The sequence below is a fragment of the Ovis aries genome, chromosome 25 (genome assembly GCF_016772045.2).
Source record: "Ovis aries strain OAR_USU_Benz2616 breed Rambouillet chromosome 25, ARS-UI_Ramb_v3.0, whole genome shotgun sequence".
Classification (NCBI taxonomy): domain Eukaryota; kingdom Metazoa; phylum Chordata; class Mammalia; order Artiodactyla; family Bovidae; genus Ovis; species Ovis aries.
This window is the reverse complement of record NC_056078.1, coordinates 16,176,117-16,199,889: the sequence shown is the minus strand read 5'-3', so window position 1 is coordinate 16,199,889 and position 23,773 is coordinate 16,176,117. Positions and strand designations below refer to the sequence as shown.

General features: G+C 41.3%; 1 non-coding gene and 1 pseudogene across 1 annotated transcript; both read left to right on the top strand.

Annotated features, from left to right (window-relative positions):
* The first annotated feature begins 13,306 nt into the window (after positions 1 to 13,306).
* Positions 13,307 to 14,085, top strand: LOC132658674 (NADH dehydrogenase [ubiquinone] 1 alpha subcomplex subunit 8-like; annotated as a pseudogene).
* A 7,595-nt stretch (positions 14,086 to 21,680) lies between these two features.
* TRNAE-UUC (transfer RNA glutamic acid (anticodon UUC)) lies at positions 21,681 to 21,753 on the top strand. The gene has a single exon. It is a non-coding gene; the product is annotated as a tRNA-Glu (tRNA).
* Positions 21,754 to 23,773: the final 2,020 nt, after the last annotated feature.

The following is a 23,773-nucleotide window of genomic DNA, read 5'->3' as shown; positions in this document are numbered from 1 at the left end:
TTTGTATGGAAACACAGAAAACTTCCAGTAGCCAAAACCATCTTGAGAAAGAATAATGGAACTGGAAGAATCAACCTTCCTGACTTCAGACTATACTACAAAGCTATAGTCATCAAGACAGTATGGTACTGGCACAAAGACAGAAATATAGATCAAAGGAACAAAATAGAAAGCCCAGAGATAAATTCACACACTTATGGACACCTTATCTTTGACAAAGGAGGCAAGAATATACAGTGGAGAAAAGACAATCTCTTTAACAAGTTGTGCTAGGAAAACTGGTCAACCACTTGCAAAAGAATGAAATGAACACTTTCTAACACTATACCCAAAAATAAACTCAAATGGATTAAATATCTAAATGTAAGACCAGAAACTATAAAACTCCTAGAGGAGAACATAGGGAGAACACTCTCTGACATAAATCACAGCAAGATCCTCTATGACCCACCTCCCAGAGTAATGGAAATAAAAACAAAAATAAGCAAGTGGGTTCTAATTACACTTAAAAGCTTTTGCACAATGCAGGAAACAATAAACAAGGTGAAAAGGCAGCTTTCAGAATGGGGGAAAATAATTGCAAATGAAACAACTGACAAAGAATTGATCTCCAAAATATATAAGCAGCCCACACAGCTCAATACCAGAAAAACCATCAACCCAATCAAAAAGTAGGCCAAGGAACTAAACAGACATTTCTCCAAAGAAGACATACAGATGGCTAATAAACACATGAAAAGATGCTTAACATCACTCATTATTAGAGAAATGCAAATCAAAACCACAATGAGGAATCATTTCACACTAAGAATGGCCACCATCAAAAGGTCTACAAACAATAAATGCTGGAGAAGGCATGGAGAAAAGGGAGCCCTCTTACACTGTTGGTGGGAATGCAAACTGGTATAACCACTACAGAGAAAAATGAGGAGATTCCTTAAAAAACTGGAATTAGAACTACCATACAACCCAGCAATCCCACTGCTGGGCATACACACTGAGGAAACCAGAACTGAGAGTCACATGTACTCCCAATGTTCACTGCAGCACAAAAGCTAGGATATGGAAGCAACCTAGAAGTCCATTAGCAGATGAGTGGATAAGGAAGTTCTGGTTCATATACACAGTGAAATATCACTCACCTATAAAAAAGAATGCATTTGAATCAGTTCTAATGAGGTAGATGAAACTGGAGCCTGTTATACAGAGTGAAATAAGTCAGAAAGAGAAACACCAATAGAGTATATTAACGCATATATATGGAATTTAGAAAGACAGTAGCGAAGACCCTACAAGCAATGCAGCAAAAGAGACACAGATGTAAAGAACAGACTTTTGGACTATGTGGAAGAAGGCGAAGGTGGGATGATTTGAGAGAAGAGCACTGAAACATGTATATTACCGTATGTAAAACAGATGACCAGTCCAAGTTCAACGCATGAAGCAGGGCACTCAAAGCCAGTGTTCTGGGACAACCCAGAGGGATGGAGTGGGGAGGGAAGTGAGAGGGGGCTTCAGGATGGGGGGACACACGTGCACCTGTGGCTGATTCATGTCGATATATGGCAAAAACCACCAAAATATTGTAAAGTAATTATCCTCCAACCTAAATAATTAATTTAAAAAACAAAACCACAAGCCCAAAATGGAGTCACTTATGCTAAGCCCATGTCACCAAACTGAGTCTTAACGTAATTACAGTTCAGCTCTCCCACAAATAGAATCTTTAACCAGTCAATCAGGAATCAACTGATTAGCATTAGTTACTTAAGTAATCTGCCTAACAGACTCCTGCCATGACCTAAAGGGAAGCAATTTTGTGTTGATCAACCAGCATTTCGTTTGCCTTGTGTGACTTCCTTGTTCCTGCTCCTTTCTCCTGTAAAAGTCTCCCTTGTACAGCTCCTCAGAGCTACTTTCTGTCTACTAGACTGAGTGCTGCCCGATTCAAATAAATTTGTGCTCAAATAAACTTGACATTTTTAGGGACCTCACTGGTGATCCAGTGGCTAAGACTTCACACTCACAATGCACGGGGCCCAAGTTCTATCCCTGGTTGGGGAACTAGATCCTCCATGCCTAAACTAAGAGTTCACATGCTACAACTAAAATTCCCACAGTGTTTAGTCATAAAGTTAGTGTTGTTCAGGTTTTATCTCTGTCAGTTGGCAATTAGATATGAATTGTGTTCATAGATATAAGTTAAAGTGTGAAACTTGACACTGAAGGATTTTCTTTCTGTTTGTTTTCAAAAATGTTAATAGTAACAATTATGACTAGTATTAACAGGAACACCGTTTCAACACTAGTACACTGGCTGCTGCTGAAGTACTGAGATGCCTGTTTCCGAGAAACCTGCTGAGGGATGAGCTTCATATTCTAAGTAGGTCTTTCACACTTTGAGAAGGGGCCTTCCTCTCCTTTCTCCTTCCTCACAGCTACCTTTCCTCACTTAAAAAAAAAATCCTTTTGGCAATTTATTCTTTTGGGTTAATAAGATCCTCCTAACAATAAAAAGACAATGCTGAAGACAAATGTGCTTTAATTTAAAATTTTGCCTACTGCTCCTTTGGCTTCCCTGGCGGCTCAGAGGTTAAAGCATCTGCCTGCAATGCTGGAGACCTGGGTTCGATCCCTGGGTCGGGAAGATCCCCTGGAGAAGGAAATGGCAACCCATTCCAGTACTCTTGCCTGGAGAATCCCACGGAGGGAGGAGCCTGGTAGGCTACAGTCCATGGGGTCGCAAAGAGTCGGACACGACTGAGCGACTTCACACTTCACACACACACCGCTCATTTACCCTGCAATAATTAGAGTTTGGATGTGATAGGCAGAGTTCTAAGCTGGCCTCCAAGATTTCAGATCTCTGTTGTATAAACCCTGAAGAACTCCTTCCTTCCCCTTAAATATGGACAGGAAAAAATCTATGAACATGATGGGATATTATACCCAGCACTAAGTAACGAATCAATTGACTTTGAACTAACCAAAAGGGTGATTATTCTGGTGGGCCTATCCTAATCAGGAAACCTTTTCAAAGAATGTCAGAGGGACATTCTTCTGCTGGCCTGAAAGAAAGAAAATTGCCATTTTATGAGCGGAAGGTAGCCAGTCTAGGGCTGAGAGCTGTCCCCAGCCAATACTAGCAAGAAAGCAGACACCTCAATCATACAACTGCACCAAAATAAACCTTACAATAAAGCTTGCAAGGAACACTGTATGTGGTAACCAACACCTTGATTTCAGTCTAAACAGAGGACCCATCTAAATCTCATATACAGACTCTTAAGGCATGGAAACTATGAGATGATAAATTCATGCTGTTGTAAGCCACTGCATTTTTGGTAATTTGCTATGCAGCAATAGGAAACTAATACGTTGATGAACACGTGTAAAAGTCTCATTAGTCACCCGAATCTTTTAACTGACACCATAAATGGCACGAATTTATACTCCTAGAAGCAAAAACACAGGTTAGACATTGCATTCATTATTTTCTTCTTTCCTTCCTTCAATTATAATGTAAAGGGAAGAACACCTCTGACTCCATACTAAATCTGCTCCTTCTACTGTAAGCTTTGTGCTCTGTTACCTATGCTTATGCATTCTGGCTCTGCACCTTTGCTAAAAGCACGTTGCCTATGGCCTGAAATATACATGAGAGCCCATTCTCAGGGCTCTGACCTTTAAGAGTCCATGCATACAGAGATTAAAAAGTTGAAGAAGAGAGAATAACACTTGTTTTACTGGAGACATACAGGAACATCATGACCCGACCTATGCAGACAGGTACAAATAACAAAGGATCCTGACACAAATTTGCAACAACTAACCACATCCCTCCCCACTTCCCGGGCTTTTCAGTTCAGTTCAGTCACTCAGTCATGTTGGATTCTTTGCAACCCCATGGACTGCATCACACCAGGCCTCCCTGTCCATCACCAAACTCCCAGAGTTTACCCAAACTCATGTCCATTGAGTTGGTGATGCCATCCAACCATCTCATCCTCTGTCGTCCCCTTCTCCTCCTGCCCTCAAGCTTTCCCAGTATCAGGGTCTTTTCCAATGAGTCAGCTCTTCTCATCAGGTGGCCAAAGTATTGGAGTTCAGTTCAGTTCAGTTCAGTCGCTCTGTCGTGTCCGACTCTTTGCGACCCCATGAATCACAGCACGCCAGGCCTCCCTGTCCATCACCATCTCCCGGAGTTCACTCAGACTCACGTCCATCGAGTCAGTGATGCCATCCAGCCATCTCATCCTCGGTCGTCCCCTTCTCCTCCTGCCCCCAATCCCTCCCAGCATCAGAGTCTTTTCAATGAGTCAACTCTTCACATGAGGTGGCCAAAGTACTGGAGTGTCAGCTTTAGCATCATTCCTTCCAAAGAAATCCCAGGGCTGATCTCCTTCAGAATGGACTGGTTGGATCTCCTTGCAGTCCAAGGAACTCTCAAGAGTCTTCTCCAACACCATGGCCTTTAAAAGTGCTTTGTTGAAGCCCTTCAAGGAGTTCAGGGTCTGGGGACCTGAGCCATCATCTCCTTGCCACGGCCTTGCAATAAATATTTCTCTGCTTAAAACTCCGATGATTCAGTTTGTTTGGCCTCACTGTGCTTTGGGCACACGAACTTGCATTTGGTAACAGTAATACTAGGCATAAGTACCCAGAGAAATAGTTTCATTTTTTCCTCTATCATCCTCTTTTGGGGACCATGTTATCAACTTCAGACAGGAAATCACAGTTATCCCCTTATAATAAGGTATTCAATGTCACTGTTCTACTGAAAGAATATATGCAGCTAATCATTTTGACTAGCTTAAGAAGTTTCTCCTACACACACACACACACGTATTTGGCATCTCCTCAAATACAAACAGAATTTGATCAATTATTAAAGTATATTTATGGGGACTTCCTTGGTGGTCCAGCGGTTAAGAATTACCTTCCAGTGCAGGGGACAAGGCTTTGATCCCTGGTCAGAAAACTAAGATCCCACATGCCACAGGGCAATGAGTGAAGCCAGTGTGCTCCAACTACTGAGCTCGCAAACTCTAGAGTCCATGCTCCACAACTAGAGAGAAAAGCCTGCCTGTTGCAACTAGAGAGTCCTGTGCACTGCACTGAAGACCCAGCACAAAGCAGACCCAGTGCAAAGCACAGAGGATCAAGTTATACAAACAGATTATATTAACACTCTCATCACTGATGCGTTTGTTTTTCTTTTCCTGTTTTGTAAAAGCAGCAGCAGTAGTTGTAATAGCATCCTTTATGAGAGATTATGCTTAGCTGATTTCTCTCTACTGAGACACTTAAAGGAATAGAGTGGAAATAGACTCTAAGGAAGAATAATGGCTTGGAGGCTAGGAGATTTGTGTTCTGTGACCTATTTTGACATTAATAGCTTGACTCTAAATGTACAATTTTCTTTTTTAGTTTCTTCATAGATTAAAACAGAACAGATTCAATGGGCTCACCATTGTTTATGGTGTTTAAGAACTTAGTGTAGTGTAGTGTTAGTTGCTCAGTTATGTCCGACTCTTTGCAACCCCATGGGCTGTAGCCCACCAGGCTCCTCTGACCATGGAGTTCTCCAGGCAGGAATATTGGAGCAGGTAGCCATTCCCTTTCTCCAGGGGATCTTCCCAACCCAGGGATTGAATGCGGGTCTCCTGCACTGCAGGCAGATTCTTTATCATCTGAGCTACGAGGGAAGTCCTTAAGAATTTCAGTTCAGTTCATTTCAGTCACTCAGTCGTGTCCAACTCTTTGCGACCCCATGAATCGCAGCACGCCAGGCCTCCCTGTCCATCACCAAATCCGGGAGTTTACTCAAACTCATGTCCATTGAGTCGGTGATGACATCCAACCATCTCATCCTTTGTCATCCCCTTCTCCTCCTGCCCTCAATCTTTCCCAGCATCAGGGGCTGTTCCAATGAGTCAGCTCTTCACATCAGGTGGCCCAAGTATTGGAATTTCAGCTTCAGCATCAGTCCTTCCAAAGAAATCCCAGGACTGATCTCCTTTAGAATGGACTGGTTAGATCTCCTTCCAGTTCAAAGGACTCTCAAGAGTCTTCTGCAACCACATAGTTCAAAAGCATCAATTCTTCAGCGCTCAGCTTTCTTCACAGTCCAACTCTCACATCCATACATGACCACAGGAAAAACCATAGCCTTGACTAGACGGACCTTAGTCGGCAAAGTAATGTCTCTGCTTTTGAATATGCTATCTAGGTTGGTCATAACTTTCCGTCCAAGGAGTAAGCGTCTTTTAATTTCATGGCTGCAGTCACCATCTGCAGTGATTTTGGAGCCCCCCAAAATTAAAGTCTGACACTGTTTCCACTCTTCCCCAATCTATTTCCCATGACGTGATGGGCCTGGATGCCATGATCTTCGTTTTCTGAATGTTGAGCTTTAAGCCAACTTTTTCACTCTCCTCTTTCACTTTCATCAGGAGGCTTTTTAGTTCCTCTTCACTTTCTGCCATAAGGGTGGTATCATCTGCATATCTGAGGTGATTGATATTTCTCCCGGCAATCTTGATTCCAGCTTGTGCTTCTTCCAACCTAGCGTCTCTCATGATGTACTCTGCATAGAAGTTAAATAAGCAGGGTGACAATATACAGCCTTGACGTACTCCTTTCCTATTTGGAACCAGTCTGTTGTTCCATGTCCAGTTCTAACTGTTGCTTCCTGACCTGCATATAGGTTTCTCAAGAGGCAGGTCAGGTGGTCTGTATTCCCATCTCTTTCAGAATTGTCCACAGTTTATTGTGATCCATACAGTCAAAGGCTTTGGCATAGTCAATAAAGCAGAAATAGATGTTTTTTCTGGAACTCTCTTGCTTTTTCGATGATCCAGCAGATGTTGGCAATTTGATATCTCTGCTTCCTCTGCCTTTTCTAAAACCAGCTTGAACATCTGGAAGTTCACGGTGCACGTATTGCTGAAGCTGGGAATCCCAAATAAACATGTGGTAAAAACAAAGGAAGCAAATGCAGCAGGAGAAGTGGGAAACCAAGCAGGCAGGCTCCTGGTGTCCACAGCCACCGCCACTCAGATTAGCTACTGTTTATCTCATACGCTTGGGCCCTATGGAAGACACCATATCAACAAAAGCTGCCAAAGTTTTTCACATAAATGTTGCAAAACACTGGACTGCACAGTCTATAAGGTCTTCCCCAGCAAAGATCTTGTGAGTCTCTCAGAAGTAATAAACCTAGAGAATGAGTACAGAGTCATCTTTTCTCCTCATTATCACTCTGGGTCTTAGATTCTGCTGATGAAGCAAAATGTTTCCAAGGAAGACTGGATATCCCTTAATCCACCTGGCACTTCCTGTAGATCTCTCCTTCATTGTTCACTGTGGTGACAGTTCTTAGACAGTCCATACTCAAAGCAATCCAGATGTTCTAGTAGGGTACTTATTTCATTTAAGTTAGCTATATCAATAAAGCCAGTGCATTCAGTGTGATAAAAATGTATAACACTGCAAAGCTCCTTATATACATAAATTTAAAATCCAATAAAAAAATTTCTTTTCTGTTCTGTCTTATTCTTGGCGCAGGTCCCTGAATTAATGTTTGGTGCTGGGGTAAGACCAGCAGAGCAATTCATTTGTACTCTAGGAAGCTGCATAGACAATTAAAGAGAGTAGGGGCTTCACAGTGTGGGGCGAATAGGATCGAAAGAAATGCCTAGAAATAGGGTTTCTAAAAATCAGTGATGCCAGGACTTCCCTGGTAGCCCAGTAGCCGAGACTCCACGCTTCCAGTGCAGGGGGCCCAGGTTCGATCCCTGGCCAGAGAACTAGATCCCACATACTGCAACTAAAGACCTTGCATGCTGCAAAGATTGAAGATGCTGTAAGCTGCAACTAAAACCCAGCACAGCCAAATAAGTAAACATTTTTTAAGAATTAGTGATGTCACCCATTAGGGAGCAAAGACACACAATACTGTGCTCTTCTTGTCACCCCTCAACTCTATTCCCATCCCACTGTAATACTGAGAAAGTGAAGTCGCTCAGTTGTGTCTGATTCTCTGCGGCCCCATGGACTGTAGCCTACCAAGCTCCTCGGTCCATGGGATTTTCCAGGCAAGAATACTGGAGTAGGTTGCCATTTCCTTCTCCAGGGGATCTTTCCAACCCAGGGATCAAACCTGGGTCTCTCCCATTGTAGGCAGACGCTTTACCATCTGAGCTACCAGGAAAGCGAGAAAATATTGAGAAAACCAAGGCAAATACATCCTATTCCTTCTGCTGAATGGAAGCATAGCCTGATGCTGACAAATGTCACTGATCATTCTGTTCCTATCACTTCATGGCAAATAGATGGAGAAACAGTGGAAACAGGCTGGGGTGAGGGGTGGGCTCTAAAATCACTGCAGATGGTGACTGCAGCCACGGAATCAAAAGACGCTTGCTCCTTGCAAGAAAAATTACGACCAACCTAGACAGCATATTAAAAAGCAGAGACATTACTTTGCCAACAAAGGTCCATATAGTCAAAGCTATGGTTTTTCCAGTAGTCATGTATGGATGTGAGAGTTGGACTCTCAAGAAACCTGAGTGCCAAAGAATTGATGCTTTTGAACTGCAGTGTTGGAGAAGACTCTTGAGAGTCCCTTGGACTGCAAGGAGATCCAACCAGTCCATCCTAAAGGAAATCAGTCCTGAATATTCATTGGAAGGACTGATGCTGAAGCTGAAACTCTAATACTTTGGCCACCTGATGTGAAGAACTGACTCATTTGAAAAGACGCTGATGCTGGGAAAGATTGAAGGGCACAGGAGAACAGGACGACAAAGAATGAGATGGGTGGATGGCAACATCGACTCAATGGACATGAGTTTGAGTAAACTTTGGGCACTGGTAATGGACAGGGAGGCCTGGCGTGCTGTAGGCCATGGGGTCACAAAGAGTCGGACACAACTGAGTGACTGAACTGAACTGATTCCTTCTGCTGAATGGAAGCGCTGCCTGATGCTGACAAACATCACTGATCAATTTTAACAGGAACTACATTATTATGACAATTTTGACAATACTGGTTACTTTGGCCAATACTTGTTGAATTACTCTGGGCCAGAAATTACGCCCAGCACTTCACTACTATCACTTCATTTAACCTATATACGACTGCCTATAGGCAGTTTACTTTTCATTTCCCCCAGTTTACTAATGAGAAACTGAGGCTCAAGGGAAGTTATTGAACTTGCTCCAGTCACATAGCTAAGGAGTGACAAGGCCACATATGTCTAACTCCAAGCACTTAACCAAAAGTTGCCCTCTTCTCAAACTACTTGAATTTGATCTGCTTCAGGATAAAAGCCGAGAGAGTTATTTCTGGGCACCCTCATCCCCAGGATAGGACATTGCACAGCAAATGGGATTCAAAAATTCTTGCTTTGAAATGATCATCCCTACTTTTACGAGTAACCTATTGCATCTAAATCCATTCGGAGGTGGAAATATTAATACACTATTCAGTGGAACAGATCTTCACTTGTTACCATGATAGCACAACAAAATATACACAGAAAAGCTTAATTTTAATTCATATAATCTTTGAATGGATTTGTGAACATAGGACCATCGTCCTCTCCATACAGAAATCCCTAATTCTCCAGAGTGCAACAATATTGAAAGAAGATCATCAAAGCAACAGATCCAAAAATACAGTCCAATCCACATTAATTTTAATCTATATAATCTCCCATCTAAATGGATTTGTTACCATAAGACCATGGTCTTCTCTATATGGAAATTTCTAATTTTATAGAATACAATATTTTAAAAGGAAAATTAAAGGCCTGATCTAAAATAATGACTGATACAGTCTGGGTTAGTTTGGGATTCATCCTAAAATAACATTTAGCTCATTAGCAGTAGCAGTCTGATCTATTCTCCCTACTTAGTAAGGGTTACATATGGTATTGGCTGTATTTTCCAAGCCCTGAATCAGGATACATGACACAGGATTGCTAGGGAGTATCCGGAACATATGGTCAACATCATATTAGGGAACAGCCACTGAAGATACTTAGGAGTTGCTATTCCTACAGCACATATGTGTTTCAGAGAATAACTTCTTATTTTCTCAAAGATACAGCCCAAGTCTACCAGAAGCCTTTGAGAGTTGAAGTTAATTATATATCCAGGTAGGTGGGCCAGTAAGAAAGCTCAGAAAACAGCTTGATAAGACGAGAAATCAACCCTTCACCCATTTTCAGTTTAGAGAAGCCGCATCAAACCTTAATGAGAAACCACATGTAGTGGTAAATTCTGGCATTTAATTTTATGATTATTTACAGCCATTCTGGTGCATAGCATATGGCATAGAGTGGATTTTTTTAAAGTATCAGAAAAATAAGCTAGAATGGACTAAATACATAGCAATCAAGTTTTATTCCTCTTGGTATAGAGATGAGAGACATATTTAATTAAACAAAAAAAGATAGAATTGTATGAGCTGTGGGTAATAAGTCATACTTTCAGAACTGCTTGGCATCATGTCCTAGGTGAAAACTAGTAACAAATATTAAGAGAGCTAATATAGCTCCAAAGTAATTTATTCTCAGGCAAATGTCCTACAGTCTGGCAAAAAGCTTCCTTCTTTTAATTCTACAGTCATTTATCATTCTAATAATATGTTATAAAATACACTGTGAAACCTTTCACCTATTTGGTTTTTAAATTATTTTCTAAGGTCTCATAGGAGACTTTGGCAATAGAAACAATGTTAAGTTTTCTTTTATTCTCTCTCCAAGAATTATGCCTTTGCTCATCCAATATCCCTATATATAAAGCTAAGAGATTTGGATAAATTTACTTCCCAAATCAACTATTAAAGTATGCTTCATTAAATGAGAATAGGAACAATTAAATGACACATGATATGGTTGGTTTTTTTTTTTTAAGAGCAGAAGAGTTTCAGGTACAAGATGGCCAATCAGTGATTCACCTCCCTTTCCATTAAAAGCCTACCCAGCAAGAGTCTATCAGTACAAAGGAATACAACCACATGAACAGAGAGAAGGGAGAAGAGGGCAGTGCCTCAGACTTCTGCAACTGGAAAGCTCTAGAAGCACAAGGATGGATAAAACAGTAGAATAATCCATGGTCCAGTTCAGTTCAGTTGCTCAGTCATGTCCGACTCTTTCCGACCCCATGAATCGCAGCATGCCAGGCCTCCCTGTCCATCACCAACTCCTGGAGTTAACTCAGACTCACGTTCATCAAGTCCGTGATGCCATCCAGCCATCTCATCCTCTGTCGTCCCCTTCTCTTCTTGCCACCAATCCCTCCCAGCATCAGAGTCTTTCCCAATGAGTCAACTCTTGGCATGAGGTGGCCAAAGTACTGGACTTTCAGCTTTAGCATCATTCCTTCCAAAGAAATCCCAGGGCTGATCTCCTTCAGAATGGACTGGTTGGATCTCCTTGCAGCCCAAGGGACTCTCAAGAGGCTTCTCTAACACCATAGTTCAAAAGCATCAATTCTTCGGTGCTCAGCCTTTTTCGCAGTCCAACTCTCACATCCATACATGACCACAGGAAAAACCATAGCCTGACTAGATGGACCTTAGTTGGCAAAGTAATGTCTCTGCTTTTGAATATGCTATCTAGGTTGATCATAACTTTCTTCCAAGGAGTAAGCGTCTTTTAATTTCATGGCTGCAGTCACCATCTGCAGTGATTTTGGAGCTCAAAAAAATAAAGTCTGACACTGTTTCCACTGTTTCCCCATCTATTTCCCATTAAGTGATGGGACCAGATGCCATGATCTTCGTTTTCTGAATGTTGAGCTTTCAGCCAACTTTTTCGCTTTCCTCTTTCACTTTCATCAAGAGACTTTTTGGCTCCTCTCCACTTTCGGCCATAAGGGTGGTGTCATCTGCATATCTGAGGTTATTGATATTTCTGCCAGCAATCTTGATTCTAGCTTGCATTTCTTCCAGTCCAGAGTTCCTCATGATGTACTCTGCATAGAAGTTAAATAAGCAGGGTGACAATATACAGCCTTGACGTACTCCTTTTCCTATTTGGAACCAGTCTGTTGTTCCATGTCCAGTTCTAACTGTTGTTTCCTGACCGGCATACAGATTTCTCAAGAGGCAGGTCAGGTGGTCTAGTATTCCCATATCTTTCAGAATTTTCCACAGTTTATTGTGATCCACACAGTCAAAGGCTTGTCATAGTCAAGAATGCAGAAATAGATGTTTTTCTGGAACTCTCTTGCTTTTTCAATGATCCAGCAGATGCTGGCAATTTGATCTCTCTGGTTCCTCTGCCTTTTCTGTACTTCTCTGGTGGCTCAGAGGTTAAAGCTTCTGCCTCCAATGCGGGAGACCCGGGTTCGATCCCTGGGTCAGGAACATCCCCTGGAGAAGGAAATGGCAATCCACTCCAGTACTATTGCCTGGAGAATCCCATGGATGGAGAAGCCTGGTAGGTTACAGTCCACGGGGTCGCAAAGAGTCGGACACGACTGAGCAACTTCACCTTTCACCTTTTCTGCCTTTTCTAAAACCAGCTTGAACATCAGGGAGTTCACGGTTCACGTATTGCTGAAGTCTGGCTTGGAGAATTTTGAGCATTACTTTACTAGCATGTGAGATGAGTGCAATTGTGCAGTAGTTTGAGCATTCTTTGGCATTGCCTTTCTTTGGAATTGGAATGAAAAGTGACCATTTCCAGTCCTGTGGCCACTGCTGAGTCTTCCAAATTTGCTGGCATATCGAGTGCAGCACTTTCACAGCAGCATCTTTCAGGATTTGAAACAGCTCAACTGGAATTCCATCACCTCCACTAGCTTTGTTCATAGTGATGCTTTCTAAGGCCCACTTGACTTCACATTCCAAGATGTCTGGCTCTAGATTAGTGATCACATCATCATGATTATCTGGGTCGTGAAGATCTTTTTTGTGCAGTTCTTCCGTGTATTCTTGCCACCTCTTCTTAATATCTTCTGCTTCTGTTAAGTCCATGGTCCAGAATCTACCATAAGGAGATACAGTGCAAATAGAGTACAGTATGAGAGAGGCTCTGGGACAAAGTAAGAAAGACAGTCTTGACTATGAGCAAGGCTGAAAACAGAGGAGCTGGATGAAGGATGCTAGAACTGATGAGCTCCCATCAGTCCTTCTCTATCTCAATCCCCAGGTATGAAGAACTGGCAGGTTGCAGGTAGTCTGTCCTCTATTGTCTGGCCAAAAATTAATACACAAAAATTAAGGTGGAAGGGGAGATGAGGGCAATGCAGCAGCAGGCAACTCCTCAGCATCAGGACTACCGCCATTATGCCAGGGACAGCAGAGTTGACCACTCTGGACAATCTGAAAGTGCAGGAGGTGAAAATGAATTCTTCTTGCCAAGAGCTGTGGCCCATCACTAAAGAGCCTAGTGCAGTAAGCCCAAGAAGGAGTTGATGCTCTGCAGCTGGGAGAAGGACCCAAGGCAGTGTTTAGAGGAAGGCAAGCTTCTCAACCAATGTGCCCAACCAAGTCCTTTCTTTTTCTTCCCCAGGCAACTTTACTGGGGCTCCTGCTGCAGCCCAGAGGGGATGAGAACAAACAACAAGTTCCCTTGCTTGCTCACTCCCTGAGGTGGGGGGCAAGCTTGTTCTTTATACAGGGTAAGGGTAGGGGTGTGTCCAGGGGTCAGGCCAGAGAAGTGGCTTAGGTGGTTAGCCCACCTTTTATGTGGTGTTGAGAGCAGCGGGCTTGCACAGTACCCTGCTTTTGCTCCCAACACTTTGTATCTGCTCCATGCTCTTCAGAAGTGGCAGTGGGGTTTTCTTGGTCTCTCTGTGTCTTTTGGCCCTGGACTTCTTTAGGGAGATAAAGTGGAGTCTTTCACAGAGTATTGGACCTGCAGTGATTATTCCGACCTGCAGCAATTTCTTCACTGTCATAAAGAGCCAGCAAAGTTTCATGAGTGAGTACTGGACAAACAGGCCTGGGTGAGTGCTGACCTTAGGGAGCTGTCAAAGGTCACCAAAGTGAAAACAGATAGGACTTTACCCTATCACTCAAGACCAAGGCCAGAGCCCAACCCTGAGATAGAAAGCAGCTTCTGATGCTGTTATTCAGTCACTAAGTCATGTCTCACTCTTTGCGACCCCATGGACGGTAGCATGGCAGGCTTCCCTGTCCTTCACCGTCTCCTGGAGTTTGCTCAGATTCGTGTCCATTCAGTCAGTGATTCCATCCAACCATCTCATCCTCTACTGCCCCTTTCTCCTTCTGCCCTTAATCTTTCCCAGCAACAGGGTCTTTTCCAATGAGTTGGCTCTTCGCATCAGGTGGCCAAAGTTATTGGGGTTTCAGCATCAGTGCTTCCAATGAATATTCAGAGTTGATTTCCTTTAGGATTTACTGGTTGAATCTCCTTGCTGTCCAAGGGACTATCAAGAATCTTATCCAACACCAAAATTTGAAAGCATCAATTCTTTAATGCTCAGTCTTCTTTATGGTCCAACTCTCACATCCATACATGACTACTGGAAAAATTATAGCTTTGACTAGACAGACCTTTGTTGGCAAAGTAATGTCTCTGCTTTTCAATATACTATCTATGTTGGTCATAGCTTTCCTTCCAAGAAGGAAGCCTCTTTTAATTTCATGGCTACAGTCAGCATCCACAGTGATTTTGGAGCCCAATAAAATGAAATCTGTCACTGCTTCCACTTTAAAAGGCAATCTGAAGCCTGCCAACATGGCAGCCATCTCTTTTTTCTGGACCATGTGAAGATGAGTTCATGGTCCAAATCCAGTCACACTCCAGGCAACAGGCAGTGAAAACTCTCCTGCAGTTTGCATCAACCCAAAAGAGAGCTCTTTCCAAGGGATCACAAACATTAACAACAATGTTAATTTATGTGGCATGGCTGTTATTTTATACCATTTCTTGCCCATTCAACATTTTAAAGGCAAAAAAATTAAGGGGATGATTCTTCCAAAACAAACTTATTGGGGCCAGTCATAGCCTTCTAGATGTTGGCATCTGAGAATTCATGGAAAGACTCACCCTTATTATGTACTGGCTATAAATCTAAGGCAGAGGAAAAACAGAGAGAGAGAGAGAGAACTTGATGTTTAAATTTTGCATCTATTATCATTTGAAAACCATGTTCAAATGTTTGAAAACATTGAGAGCCTATCATGCCTACACCCAATGCGGCAACAAAGTAGACACTAGCCAGGTTTGGCTGGGTGACCATTTTTCTAAGTGGGTGTGCTTATTTGAAATGCTCAATACCTCTTCTCTCAGCCACTTTTAGAGAATTAAAAATAGGCCTTGCAAGGAAACCAGTTAAAACTAATGTCCATAACATGGGGCAGCTGGATATACACACAAGTGCTATTATCTTTTGATGTCCACCAGCTAGATACAGTTAATGGCAGGCAGCTGAGCATCAAAGGGAAAATGTCCCCCATGTGCCCTTTGCTTAGATACTAGCCCGTAAGTGCTTTGGAAATTCAAGTAGATTTTCAGTGGGTTATTTTTATTGTGGGTTCACAAAGATCTTCAAGGAAAAGCACCTCACTTGCAGACATTCACTCTCCAGGCTTTCCCACCTTTATTCCCATCACTCCCTCTACAATAAGCTTTAAGTCAAAATCAATGTTGAAATAAAGGATGTCAGTACTTGGTGGCTAAAGGAAATTGACTTTCAAACAGTTGAGAGCCTAAAACGTAACTCCTAACACAATCTAGTTTATCTAGTTTATCTGCTCCAGAATTTTCTAACCTACAATGCTCATCCTAGCTCCACACTGGAGTCATCAGATGAGATACATCAGAATCTCTAGGGAAAAGCCAGGACCCTTGTCTTAAATGCTCTCCAGTTATTTCTAACGTACACCAGGGTCCAGAACCCCTGAAGTTCCCTCTAGTTATAAGATGATTGCAGATTATTTGAATGAGAAACTGCAAAAATGATGTAGGGCATGAGTACATACGGGCATTTCAGGAGCATATAACACTCCAAGATAGTTACTCACGAAAACTTAAAAGATAATGATCTCAGTTGTAAGAGAGTGAAAATTTAGAATCAACCAATTTCAGTTTCAGGTGGTCAAAGGAAAAGGAAATGGATACTAGGTCACCACTGAACCCCAATTTTCATCTGGCAAATGACCCATTCCCCCAATATCAACAAATGCAGGTTGAATTGACTTGACTCTTCCCCTCAGCCTAGGATGGAGGGGCCACCTGACATTGGTCCAGTCATTCGGGGCATTTCCTTTCCCTGGCTGTAGTCATTGCTCAAGGATCAAATCAGAGCACGTAAGACGTGGTTCTGCTACAACTCTTAAACCAGGGAAAGCGCTTTTTATCCTGACACTTGAATCTGAAAAGACCTGGGTCAGAATTGGTAGAGCCAGTATTTTCAACATAAGAGAAAACCTGAGACTAATTCAGAGAAGAAGAGTAGCTGGGAGACTTCAAAAAAGAATCCAGGACCTGATTCCATAATTTGGGTTCCTGTATCGAGCTGAGCCTGAAGCTAACACTACAACTTAGTTTTCAGTTATAAGAGCCAACAGATTCCCTTTTCTATAGGTTAGTGTGGATCTTGGTAACTCAAAGAATTCTAAGTGAAACGTCTTCCAGCTAAAACAGCAGTTTCTCCCTTTCTCTCTTACACTGCCCCCAATCCCAGCATAAACACAGGACATCATTTACACACAGTCCAGACTCACATTTAGGCTTCCCTTGTGGCTCAGCTGGTATAGAATCTGCTTGAAATGAGGGAGACCTCGGTTTGATCCCTGGGTTGGAAAGATCCCCCAGAGAAGGGAAAGGCTACAAACTCCAGTATTCTGACCTGGAGAATTCCAAGGACTGTATAGTCTATGGGGTTCCAAAGAGTTGGACACAACTATGCAACTTTCACTTCACTTCACTGTAGAAGTGAACTTATTTGCTCTCCGTTTTCAAAAGTCCTTTCATCCAGCCCCATGATAGTCTGAGAAGGATTACCCTTTATTAACGCACAAAGAAAGGGCTTGGCTAGAAGAGACTTGGGCTGTGAATACCTTATCAGTTGTTCCTATCAAAGATATCAAGACAGATTCACAAGGAAAATAAATACAAAGACATTTATCATGGTAAACTACCGGACATATCATAGCAAAATGACTAAAACCTAAAGACAAGGAAAAAATCTTCAGAGACTCCTGAGACAGTAACATATATTACCTTCAAAAAAAAAACCTAATAAGATTTATAGCTGATTTCTCAACAATAATAAGGATCAGAAGAAAATAAAATATCCTCAAAATGATAAAATGAACTACAACTATGAATGCACTAGAAAAAATATATATATATATGTATACACAGACATAAATCTGGCAGTTCAAAACTCTTTCTTAACATCACATCAAAGAGGGAAATCATGAAAGAAATTCAAGAGGAATATATCTGACCATATAAAAACTAAATATTTATAAGCTTTAGGTAAAATTCATGCTATAAAATGTGAAAGATAGTTTCAAACTGAGGAAAAAGTATAATATTTTCAATATGTAAGATAGTAAACTATTATCCTTAACAAGTAGCCTTTACAAATCAATACGAAAAAATACTGTAAGCACCCTAAAATGGGCAAAGAATATATACATAGTAAACAAAAAATGTTTAATAAATTTGAAAATGTTTAACTTCATTAATAGTAAAAATACAAATTAAACAAAAATATTACAGAAAGTTTCAGCTATGAAATGATCAATATTTTAAAAATGAATTTAATATTGAGGCTTCAGTGGTGGCCCAGCTGGTAAAGAATCCGCCTGCAATGTGGGAGACCTGGGTTCAATCCTTGGGTTGGGAAGATTCCCTGGAGAAGGAAATGGCTACCCACTCCAGTATTCTCGCCTGGAGAATTCCATGGACTGTTTAATCCATGTGGTCACAAAGAGTTGGACACAACTGAGCATTGAATTTTTCAGAAAAGCTGTCGATAATTAGGCTCTGTGCACTTCTGGAGGGCAATTTAGGGTAAACATTCATGCACTCTTCCTAGAAGGCAGCTGAGCAGCACATAGGCAGCAGTCTAGTAGTTAAAACTCTGCACTTCCACTGCAGGGGAGGCAGGTTCGATCCCTAGTTGGGGAACTAAGATCTCACATGCCATGTGGTGGGGCCAAAAAATAGGTTAAGACTTGTCCCTTGGCCCATTAGTTACATGTTTAGGAAAAATCCTCAATTATAATAAAAAATGAATAAAGATTTAGCTATAAAAAGTATATAGCTATATAGTATAAATGAGTAAAATTTTAGAAGCAGCCTAAATCTTCAACAATAGGAGAGTTATTAAAATAGTAAAATACATTGTAATTATATTTCTAATTAAAATACAAACAAGTAAGCACAGTATTACTTCATTTTTCTAGGTTTTCATAGGACATATACCACCTTTTGTACAACAGCACAAATTATAAATATATGGTATTGAACTCAATTTATATGCCTCTCTACTTCCCTGGTGGCTCAGACAGTTAAGCGTCTGTCTACAACGCGGGAGACCCAGGTTCGATTCCTGGGTCGGGAAGATCCCCTGGAGAAGGAAATGGCAATCCACTCCAGTACTATTGCCTGGAAAATCCCATGGATAGAGGAGCCTGGTAGGCTACAGTCCATGGGGTCGCAAAGAGTCGGACACAACTGAGCAACTTCACTTTCACTATATGCCTCTCTAGATTTGTTCAATCCCGCCGGCCTCCCGGGTCAAAGAAAGAGTTCCAGCTGGACAGTGATATAACCATCCAGCATGAATTCCATGGTGAAGACTTTGGGCAAACATGCATGGCACACACTGAGGACGGGAAATCCCTTTGAAGATTCTCAAATCACATCCCACAAGTCCTAATTACATATCCAGGAAGCCCCAGAGTGTGCAGCTTGGTTGTTCAGAGAGAGAAGAAGCAAGTTCAACATATTTGGCCACCTGATGCGAAGAACTGACTCATTTGAAAAGACCCTGATGCTGGGAAAGATTGAAGGCAGGAGAAGGGGACGACAGAGGATGAGATGGTTGGATGACTGAGAGACTGAACTGAATTGATTCTTGTCTTGTTGCTGTTCTTCAGTCACTAAGTTGTGTCTGACTCTTTGTGACCCCATGAACTGCAGCATACCAGGCTTCCTTGTTCTTCACTATCTCCCTGAGTTTATTCAAACTCATGTCCATTGAGTCAGTGAGGACAGCCAACCATCTCATCTTCTGCTGCCCCTTCTCCTCCTTCCCTCAATCTTCCCCAGTATGAATGTCTTTTCTAGTGAGTCAGATCTTTGCATCGGGTAACCAAAGTATTGGAGCTTCAGCTTCAGCATCAGTCCTTCCAATGAATATTCAGCGTTGTCTTACCTCTATTTCCTTTCTATTCATAGCTTTGGTGGAAAAAAAATAGCACCTATACTTGGAATGATTAAGAGATCATCCTGGAATGTAGCATCATTCCCAATTCATGGAAAGAATCCTTGAGAAACGTTTCAAAGCATCATCTGTGTTTATGCCCTAAACAGATTGAATCTAAGCATACCCACAGCCATCACCTGAGATGCTCTCTTCAGTGTTCCTTGAAAACAAATTCTTATGAGTCTTAGCTTCTAAAACATAACCCCTCTTCATCTCACCCCAAATCTAGGTGGTCTTACATTTTTGATAAGAATAATAATGAATGATGAGACTAAGACAACAAAGAATGAGATTAAAGATTCATTAATCAAATGTTTCAGAATACAGGCAAATTTACTCAAATTCTGACCATGCAAATGATGACTTTAGAATCCTTTAGGAAAAATGCAGTTAAATCTGTATCAACATTTTAAGGAAGACAATCAAAGTCAAACATTATTATCTTTTATGATAAGTTTCTGTTGTCATGACACAGGTTCCCTTTTTGTGATTTCAGCAGTGAAGATTAAAAAAAAAACTTAATTTAAAAGAAACCTCATATAGATTTTTACAAAATGTGGCTGAAATTGGTAATATGAGATTACTAAACTGAGAAGCATTTTTTAGAATCTTAAAGTTGTTAAGACTCCCAAAATATATAAGCCACAGTCTGCACACTGTCTAAGACTCAAGACTTTTCATCATAGGAGAAATCACATACATTAAGGAAAGGTAAATAAAACTCTTCCTTGCACAATTCAAATGACATTAAAACCTTAATAAAAGTTTTCAACCTGTTAGTCTTATGTTCACATTTCATTGTAAGTTCCCAGAAACCAGAGTACATGTCTGTTCACTACTGAATTTCTTAACAGTCTAGAAGAGCATCTTTACAGTAACTAATCGATAACTTTGGCACTAAAAATTTTCTTGGCTGTTAAATGTATATATGATTCCTTTCTAATAAATTCTTGCTTCAGGCACAGACTGTTAGTGACTTCATCCCACCAACACATAACTCAATAACACAGTAACCCACTACCCTGAAATGTTAGGACCTGAAATAAAACAGCTTATAGGTAGTTCCTGCCTTGCTGGCTGACAGTTTAGATGGGAACCAGGGAGTTGTTAGAAGCCATGAAAAGAAAAATCAATGTCCGGTAGGAACAGGAAGCAGCACACAGGAAAAGGAAGAAGCTGGGCAGCAAAAAGAACCTCACTGAGGCTCAGCTGCATCCTCATGGTACTGCAGCTGTGTCTATCAGTAAAGACCCCCTTTGGCTCAAGCGACCTCAAGTTAAATTTCTATCACTTGTAACTGAAACACTTCTGACCAAGTCATCATTTTCCCATCTAAATCCTATTCTTAATTATTTCCAACCTAAGTTCTATCTCCCTTGAGACAGTTAACTCACATTTCATTACAAAACAAACAAAATAATATAGATCAGATGTCATAATGATGAACCTCAAGTTTATGTTCAGAGTATTTCATTAAACTCTCATTTTATAGCATTGGGTAGCACTCAAACCAAAAGGCTTTCAGTTGAGACCTAAAGATGCTCTTACCCGGCATATAGTACTACCACAGTAATCATTTTAAACATGCTCTAAACTGAGTTAACTGCATTTCTTATAAAATTCACTAATATTCAATAGGTACGTTTTTACTTTCTTTCCAGTAATAATCCCTAATGTTTTTCTACATCTGCTGTCAGTTTTGAGACGCTCAACAACTATGTGAAAGGTAGCGTGGCTATTTGCCTTCTTGTACTACTCAGGGTAGACTAATCGCTGCAATTCAAAAAGCTCAGGAACTCAAAACCATTTATTTTTGGCTGATGTTGAGTCAAACGCAAACGAAAAGCTCTCAGACACGCCCTTGTGACGTCACCATCATCAACATCAACACCGGAAGAGGGAAGAGCCTGGGATACTCCGCCTCTTCAGAAGTGAGGCGCTACAATTCTACTCATATTCTATTGGCCAGAACCAGTCACATGGTCTTGGCTAAGATGCAAGGGAAAGACATCTCCCTTGAGCAGCTGCTTTCTGGAAGCAAATCCACACTATGGAAGAAATCACAGATTTATTTTATTTGTCCCTGTCACGGTTTTGTGGATGAAGACATTGAAGTTCACATACAGCAGAAATTAAAGCAGAACAGTTATTCCAACCCAGGTGTTCTCTTAGGTGGCACTTTCCTTCAGTACTAATGCCAAAGTCAGTCAGAATGACATGCATTTAACATTGACATTGAGGGGACTTCCCTGGTAGTTCAGTGGTTAAGACTTTGCACTTTCAATGCAAGGGATGCAGGTTTGATCCCTGGTCAGGGAACTAAGATCCCACATGCCACGTAACCAAAATATAATAATAAAATTTTAATAAAGATGATTTTGAATTATACACACCTTTCCTTTTCCTCATTTTCCCTGTTCTTTTAGTTCTCCTTTAAAGATCGATTTTTAGTAATTTTTTTCTGACTCTTTTCTTTCGCACTCTGCTTTGTCCTACCATATTAACCACACTGCCTCTATTTTTGTTTTTATTAGTATTATCTATATTGGGGTATATTTTACAAAGGTCCATACCTGCTAGCTTGAAGGTCCATACCTTCAAGCATCTTAAAAGCAATCTTATTCCTCTGTGTGTCTGTTTCTCAAAAAGTGATTAATTAGTGACTGGTTGGTAAGTGAGAAAAGACTTTCTCCACATCCAAGTTCATTCAACCCCTTGACCTCTCTCATACAGGTGAAACCTTTTTCCTCAATTAACATGGAAAATCAAAAACAGAAGCTAAAGCACATGTGACAGATATAAAAATGTAACCCTGTATTCTTCTACATTTAACACATTTTATGAATATTCAGAAAATGAAGATCATGGCATCTGGCCCCATACTTCATGGGAAATAGATGGGGAAATGGTGCAAACAGTGTCAGACTTTATTTTGGGGGGCTCCAAAATCACTGCAGATAGTGACTGCAGCCATGAAATTAAAAGATGCTTACTCCTTGGAAGGAAAGTTATGACCAACCTAGAGAGCATATTCAAAAGCAGAGACATTACTTTGCCAACAAAGGTCCGTCTAGTCAAGGCTATGGTTTTTCCAGTGGTCATGTATAGATGTGAGATCTGGACTGTGAAGAAAGCTGAGCGTCGAAAAATTGATGCTTTTGAACTGCGGTGTTGGAGAAGACTCTTGAGAGTCCCTTGAACTGCAAGGAGATCCAACCAGTCCGTTCTGAAGGAGATCAGCCCTGGGATTTCTTTGGAAGGAATGATGCTAAAGCTGAAACTCCATTACTTTGGCCACCTCATGCGAAGAGTTGACTCATTGAAAAGACTCTGATGCTGGGAGGGATTGGGGGCAGGAGGAGAAGGGGACAACAGAGGATGAGATGGCTAGACGGCATCACGGACTTGATGGACGTGAGTCTGAGTGAACTCCAGGAGTTGGTGATGGACAGGGAGGCCTGGCATGCTGTGATTCATGGGGTCACAAAGAGTAGGACACGACTGAGAGACTGAACTGAACCGAACTGATTAAAATTCTTGTTCAGCAGCTCAGCAGCATTAGCAGTCCCCCCCCCCTTTAAATGTTTGTTTAATCCCACCATTCAGCAGCCTCAAGAGTCAGGGCACCTGCATTTGCTGTGAGCTGATGCTTGAATGAACCTTAAATCTTCATGTTCTTTTTGACACCGTTCTGAGACAAACTCTTTGATTCAGGAAAACTGCATACTCTATGGAATAGAGCTGAAGCAATTAATCAAGTATTTAATTATATTGTAACAGAACACAGTTATGAAGCTTTTAACTAACAATGGGAAAGAGTCCCCAGTGACCTTAGGCAACAGAAGACACTAACACAAAAAGGCTATTTAAACCTCAGTTCTTGGGGTCTCAGTGGGAACATGTGGAAGCACAGAATGGATTGGCATCAAAAGGCTAAAAACTCTGGCAGTCAACCCTTTAAAAGCAGGGTTTTTAAACTTGGAGACTGCCTGTTCCAGAAGTTCCTAATCACTGGTCCAGACTGGTGCAAATTTTCACCACCTTGAACATTCTAAAACAGAGCACGTAGGTACCTTTTCCCTTTGTCTCTTTCCTGTAAGAGTCCATGGTCAATAATCTAGATATCATAATCTTGACATTTTAAAGCATGATGTCTTAAAGGGCATGCAATGCTGAAAGAAACCATCCTATTCTTGGATGGTTTGTGAACTCAGAATCCATATGATGATGTAATCATTTTATTTTCTGTTCTTACTATGTCCATCTCACACAGATATCCAGAAATCGCCTCTCTTGGTCTCCTTCCTTTTCAACCCCCCAGCTTCAAACCCAAAGTCCT